This window comes from Sminthopsis crassicaudata, chromosome 5 (genome assembly GCF_048593235.1).
Source record: "Sminthopsis crassicaudata isolate SCR6 chromosome 5, ASM4859323v1, whole genome shotgun sequence".
Lineage (NCBI taxonomy): Eukaryota > Metazoa > Chordata > Mammalia > Dasyuromorphia > Dasyuridae > Sminthopsis > Sminthopsis crassicaudata.
This window is the reverse complement of record NC_133621.1, coordinates 311,612,996-311,620,520: the sequence shown is the minus strand read 5'-3', so window position 1 is coordinate 311,620,520 and position 7,525 is coordinate 311,612,996. Positions and strand designations below refer to the sequence as shown.

The 7,525-nt window shown below is 36.7% G+C and overlaps 1 pseudogene; it reads left to right on the top strand.

Moving 5' to 3' along the window:
- Positions 1-4,908: 4,908 nt before the first annotated feature.
- On the top strand, positions 4,909-6,017 carry LOC141543227 (pyridoxal kinase pseudogene; annotated as a pseudogene).
- The last annotated feature ends 1,508 nt before the right edge of the window (positions 6,018-7,525 follow it).

Below are 7,525 nucleotides of genomic sequence, written 5' to 3'. Positions count from 1 at the left end.
TAGGATTTCTTATAAATAAAAGTTGTTGATTCGTTTGAGTGTGTTTCTGGTAGTTTCTCATGGGTTGATATGCTTGGGGTAGGAATCACATGAGGACAGTATGGCCTAGTGGAGAGAGGGTTGGATTTGGGAGTGAGGAAGGGATGGGTATTTTAGCTGTGGGACCTTGGGCTTCAGGATTTTCACCAGTAAGATGTGGGGGAGGAGAAGGAGAGGGTTGGCTTATACTTTCAGGTCCCTTTTAACTTTTCCACTAGAATGGGCCTAAGTCTATGAAGCTCAATTGAATGAGCTTATAATGATCCCTAGAACTAGTCTCATCTATCATCTGGCCATCATGTATCATAATATTTATCTCTGACTCTGTTATCTCTATATTAACTAATCATATCTACTAATGTCATCTATCATTTATTACAGACCAGTTCTATATCATCTATTATCTCTCATTTTTTAGGTTGTTATTGTTTCTCTTTCCACACTCTGCCCCCACCTCATTTTTAATGTAACATAATCAAAAATACTCATTTTACATTTCACAATGTTCTCTAATTCTTCTTTGTCCAAAATTTCATCCCTTCTTCAAAGATCTGACAAGGTAGGCTACGCCCTGTTCGCCTAATTTGCTCATAATATTACCCTTCATGTCTAAATCGTGAACCAATTTTAAGCTTATGTTGATGTAGGATATTACATGATAATCAATGATTAGCTTCTGCCATAATATTTTCTAATTTTCCTAGAGATTTTTGTCAAATAGCGAGTTCTTATCCCAGAAACTGGAGTCTTTTCAGTTTAATCAAAGACTTGATGACTATAGACACTAGCCATTGTGTCTTGTATACTTAATCTATTCCATTGATTCCCTACTGTTAGTACACCAACTTAATAAATATGGGATTAGGTCTGGTATGGCTAGGTCCCCTTCCTTTTTAGCATTTATTTTACACAATTTTGGATTCCAAAGTTTTCTCCCTCCTTCGTTCCTCTCCCCTTTTCTGAAGAAGGGATATAGTTTCATCTAGTTTACTCCTGAGCTATCATGTAAAACATAATTCAACATGAAGTCACAGTGTAAAAGAGGAAGCTGATCAAAAGGAAAAAAACGAGAAAAGAAAAACAATGCTTTAATCTGCATTCAGAGTCCATTAGTTCTTTTTTTTTTTTACATGAAATAGTAAATCTTTATCACCTATATTTTTATTATCTAAATCTCTATTACGTGTTTTGCATGTAGAGAACAAATTCAGCATATAATTTTCAACACTATTCTGGTTTTTTTGTTTTGTTTTGTTTTGGTTTTTTTGAGTTTCATTTTGGATTTCCTTCAATTCTTTTTTTTTTTTTTCTTTTATAAACATTTTTTTTAAGTGGTGCTTTATGATTTATAAGGATGTTCCTTTTTTTTATAATATTATCCCTTGTATTCATTTTTCCAAATTATCCCCCCTCCCTCTATTCCCTCCCCCCGATGACAGGCAATCCCATACATTTTACATGTGTTACAATATAGTCTAGATACAATACATGTGTGCGAATATCATTTTCTTGTTGCACAATAAACATTAGAATCCGAAGGTACATGCAACCTCGGCAGACAGATATTAGTGCTAACAATTTACATTCACTTCCCAGTGTTTCTTCTCTGGGTGAACTACCTCTGTCCATCATTGATCAACTGGAAGTGAGTTGGCTTTTTTTTATATTGAAGATTTCCACTTCCATCAGAATACATCCTCATACAGTATTGTTGTTGAAGTTCTGGTTCTGCTCATTTCACTCAGCATCAGTTGATGTAAGTCTCTCCAAGCCTCTCTGTATTCCTCCTGCTGGTCATTTCTTACAGAACAATAATATTCCATAACCTTCATATACCATAATTTACCCAACCATTCTCCAACTGATGGACATCCATTCATCTTCCAGTTTCTAGCTACAACAAAAAGAGCTGCCACAAACATTTTGGCACATATATGTCTCTTTCCGCTCTTTAGTATTTCTTTGGGATATAAGCCCAGTAGTAGCGCTGCTGGGTCAAAGGGTATGCACAGTTTGATAACTTTTTGGGCATAATTCCAGATTGCTCTCCAGAATGGCTGGATTCTTTCGCAACTCCACCAGCAATGTATTAGTGTCCCAGTTTTCCCACATCCCCTCCAACATTCATCATTATTTGTTCCTGTCATCTTAGCCAATCTGACAGGTGTGTAGTGGTATCTCAGAGTTGTCTTAATTTGCATTTCTCTGATCAGTAGTGATTTGGAACACTCTTTCTGGCTATGAATAGCATTTTATTTCATGAGTTCTTTGCACTCCTCTTAGATCATTTTATTGCTGAGAAGAGCAGAGATACTCATAGTTGATCATACAAAGTTGCTGATGCTGTGCTCAATGTTTTCTTGGTTCTGTTCATTTCACTTTGTATCAGTTTGTACAAGTCTTTCTGGGGTTTTTTGAATTCTGCCTGTTCATTTCTTATAGGAATATAAAGGAATATTATGGTGCACTACCACAATTTATTCATCCATTCCCCAATTGATGGATTTCCTCTCAATTTCCACCTCAACAAGGGCTATGAATATTTTTGTATTTATATCCTTTCCTTTTTATGATCAGTGGTATTTCTGGTTCAAAGTGTATGCGCTGCTTGGTTGCCCTTTGGACATAGTTCCAAATAACTCTTGAGAATGGTTGGATCAGTTCAGGACTCCAACACTGCATTAGGTGTTTCAGTTATCCCTTTCTTCAACATTTATCACTTTCCTTTTTTGTCATTGGCCAATCTGAAAGGGTTGAGGTGATATTTCAGAGTTGCTTTAGTCTCTAATCAAGTGATTTGGAGCACTTCTTCATATGCCTAGAGATAGCTTTGATTATTTCATTTGAAATCTGCCTGCTCATATCCTTTGATTTATCTCTTCAGGAATCATTTTTATTTTTATAAATTTGGCTCATATTTCACCAATGAGGCTTTTATTGGAGATACTTAATGTAAAGATTGTTTTCCAGCTTTCCTTCTAGTCTTGGTAGCATTTGGTTTGCTTTGTATAATAGCTTTTAAATTTTAATTTAATAAAGATGATCTATAAACATTTTGTAATGTTCTCTCTATTTGACCAAAAATATTTCCTCTTCCCAAAAGTTTGATAGACTATTCTTTGCTCTTCTAATTTGCTTATCATCCTGCTTTATCGCTAAATGGAACAGACATTCAGACCTTATCTTAGTATAAAGTAAGAGATACTGGGAATATTTATAATTTGTGTCCAATTTCTCCTGTCCCCCACTTTTCCCAGTTTTTGTCAAATAGTGAGTTCTTATCCCAGAAGTCTTTAGGTTTATCAAACAGTAGATTACTATAGTCTTTGGCCTATCTAATTTTTTTCACTGTTAACTATTTCTTGGCCAGAACCAGATGATTTTGATGATTACTGCTTTATAATGTAGTTTGAGATCTGATATTGCTAGACTACCTTCCTTTGTTATTTTGTCCCCATTATTTCCCTTGATATTCTTAACCTTTTTTGTCTTCCAGATGAATTTTTTTTCAACTTCTCTCAGATAGTCTTGGTAGTTTGATGGACATGGCACTGAATAAATAAACCAAATAGAATATATTTAAAATGAAGAGCTACCATTATCTATAATAGAGATAAACTACAATCATTTCCCATAAATTCAGGGTGAAACATTGGTGTTCATTGTCACCACTAATGTTTGACATGGTATGAAAAATGTTGACTGGCACTAAGATGAAAATAAAATAGAACAACTATATAGCAGTGGTCCTCAAACTTTTTAAATAGGGGGTGAGTTCGCTGTCCCTCAGACTGTTGGAGGGCTGGACTATAGTAAAATCAAAAGCTCACACCCCTCAGCCAATTTGCCATAACTGGCGGCTACATAAACATCCTCAGCGGGCGGCATTTGGCTTGCCAGCCGTAGTTTGATAACCCCTGAATTATAGGAAGTCACGAAGATTTACAGTTATCACTTTTGCAGATGATATATTGATGTACCTAAAGAACTTAGATTCAAGTAAAAATTAAATGAAACAATACCTTTAGCATATTTGCAGGCGATAAAAATATATTACGGGCCAGAACTTGAAACTAGGTGCTAAGTCAGTGGAATTGATAGAGACGAGATAGTTATCTAATTTAGCATGGTACTTAACAGTTCGTTCCTTCAGTACATGCACTTAGTACAGTTCTGCAAGATTCACACCTCTAAGAGGGCATATGTAAGATAGAAGACTCAAGCAGGATTCAGTCGGGGAGATACAGAAGCCAGAGAAGGCATTTGGGCAGAATGAGGGAAGACCAGAGAAGAGGTGGCAAGCTGTCCTGTGGAGAACACTGAAACCAAGATCCGAAAAGCCTCTGGAAAAACTAGATGAGCCCCAAGAGGAGACAAAACTTTGAAGGAGACAATAAAGGATTTAGACTTTTAACTCCTGGCTGCATTTGGGGTGATTAATGAACTGAAACAAAGGCTGCCTCCAGAAGTCCCCCAAGAAAACTGCTCACAGAGAAAATTATATATATATATATATATATACATATGTACATACATATATATATATATATTTATATATTTATTAATTTTATAATTATACATTTTTTGACAGTATATATGCATGAGTAATTTTTTAATAAATTATCCCTTTTATTCATTTTTCCAGATTTTCCCCTCCCTCCCTCTACTCCCTCCCCTAGATGACAAGCAATCTCATACATTTTACATGTGTTACAGTATAACCTAGATATAATATATGTGTGTAAATCCAATTTTCTTGTAGCACTTTAAGAATTGGATTCTGGAGATTGCTCTTCTGCTTGGTCCTCTCCTGGCTGGGATCTTCTCTGTCCATTACTCCAGACCAATCCACATTCAATCTTGCTGGGGCTCTGTCCAGGTGGACTGCCCACCCTCTTTTTCCTGACCCCTTGAATCCTTTTTCCTCATTCAGCCGACTTTAAGTCTCAGGTTCGCCTACTGAACGAAGGAGAGCAGCATGGAGGAGGAGTGCAGGGTTCTGTCCATCCAGAGTCACGTCGTCCGAGGTTATGTGGGCAATCGAAGGGCTACTTTTCCCCTGCAAGTTTTGGGATTTGAAATTGACACAGTGAATTCGGTCCAGTTTTCAAATCATACAGGTTATCCAAATTGGAAAGGTCAAGTGTTAAATTCAAACGAACTCCATGAGCTGTATGAAGGTCTGAAGCTGAACAACGTAAATAAATATGACTATGTTCTCACAGGTTACACAAGAGATAAATCATTCCTTGTAAGGGTAGTCGACATAATCAGAGAATTGAAGCAGCAGAATTCCAAATTGGTATATGGAATGGAGAAGGTTCTATGTATGTTCCAGAAGATCTCCTTCCTACAAGGAAAAAGTCGTGCCTGTAGCAGATATAATAACTCCAAACTAGTTTGAGGCTGAGTTACTTACTGGAAAAAAGATTTCTACACAAGAAGAAGCATTAGACGTAATGAATATTCTTCATTCTATGGGACCAGAGACTGTAGTGAGCACCAGTTCTGACTTGCCAGCTTCTTCAGGAAATAACTACCTGATTGCTCTGGGAAGTCAGAGAAAGCAAAGACCAGATGGCACAAAAGTGACAGAAAGAATCAAAGTGGAAATTCAGAAAGTCGATGCCATTTTTGTGGGAACAGGAGACTTGTTTGCTGCCATGCTCCTGGCTTGGACACATAAGCATCCAAATAATTTCAAGGTGGCATGTGAAAAAACTGTGTCAGCCATGCATCATGTTCTGCAGAGGACTATTGAATGCACTAAAGCACAAGCTGGGGAAGGGAAGAAGCCCAGTCCAGCCCAACTGGAACTGAGAATGGTCCAAAGCAAAATGGATATAGAGAATCCAGAGATAATAGTAGAAGCTACTGTGTTATAGAAAATATGGCCATGTCACTCAGTAACGCACAATGCATTGATGTCTTTGTTTCCCTTCCTGTAAAAATTGTAATGTCTGCCTGAAAGAGGTGATTTAAACTTGATATTTTTTCTCTCACAAAATAGTGTCAAGTATCAGCAAATCTCTTGTTAAAAAATATGTGGTGGCTATATTTGCATTTTATTTCCATGTTCAGAGAAAGATACCTTTCCCCTCAAAATGCAGTTCCCTTCACTGTCTAGTGCCCTGAACAATATCACAAGAATATCTATTTTCAAATCCTCAGCATTCAGATTTGTTCATGGAATTAATCTGGAGGGTGAGTACTGGAAGATTGGAATTCCTTAGAGAAAGGCAGGTAGTATATACAATATTATCACTCAGTCATCTGTAATGCCAATGGAGTTGACTATCTACTCTTTCTGACCTGAACAATTTGAGGTCCTTGGACACATTCGATTTTAAAAGAAATTTTAGTAATCCTTTATTTTATTTTTCTTCCATGACTTATTTTGGACTTCACAGAAGACGAAACATTCGGGGCAACATTCTTGTACTACTCTAATAACTGCCGTTTATCCCTTCCTTTGTTTCTGCTGTAGAGATAAAAGCAAATCTTTTTGCTTTTATCTCTATCTTTATTTTTTAAAATCCCTTCTCTTAAATTTCTGGGGAAGGAAGATGTTTTTTTCAAGATTAAGAAACGAAGCCAGCTAACTGTTGGGCCACGACCCGATAAGTTGCTGCCTACCCATAATTACAATTCTCTTGCTGGTGCCAGTTTGCTTGGTGTTTCTCTGTCAATACATGAAAACAAATCCTAAGAAAGAGAATTTGTAGTGTTTGACTTTTTAATCATGAGCATCTTTATCTAAGAATACTAGGATGAAGGACATAAGGCACTGAAGAGTGTAGCAAGGATCACAAACTATTGAAGTATTTGTAGGTGTTTTTTCCCTTGGAAAACTAGTTTTTCTTAGTTAACTTATGTGAACATTTCATAGTATGCTGTCAAACACACTATATGTAGCACTACTGCCAGATAGTCACAAGTCTTTGTTCTACTTTCCACATTCCTGCCAACTTAGAATAAGGAGGCTTTAAGACCAGCTACTATATCTGTCCTTAGACAAAATGTCTCTTCTCAAAACCAGCAGAAGAACTTCAGCAGTTTGTTCTTCCCTTGTGGGGACATCTCTGTGTTGACTCTGGAAATGTCATCCATAGATCTGCTCCCTTGTTTGTTGAAATCATAGCTATGAACTTACTGGAGAAAAGTTCTGCCATCCCTAATCCTCTCACCTGAGAAGGATGACTGATCCCATTGTCTTGCCTAGATTTAGAAGGTAGTATTAGATTATGGTGAATAGCATTCTAGGTGAATTATATATTCTTATTAACATCATTGACTTGTATCACCTGCTTAGCTTTCACCACCCACTTGTTGCAAGTCACTCCTCTCCTTTTGTCTGTGGAATAATCCTTTGTATAATTTATAACTGAATCTTATCTCTTGACTTCTAAAGAAGCTGAGTAGTAGCTGAGTATGAAATAAAGATTTATAACCAAGTTATCAGGACCATTTTTGGGTATATTTTGAT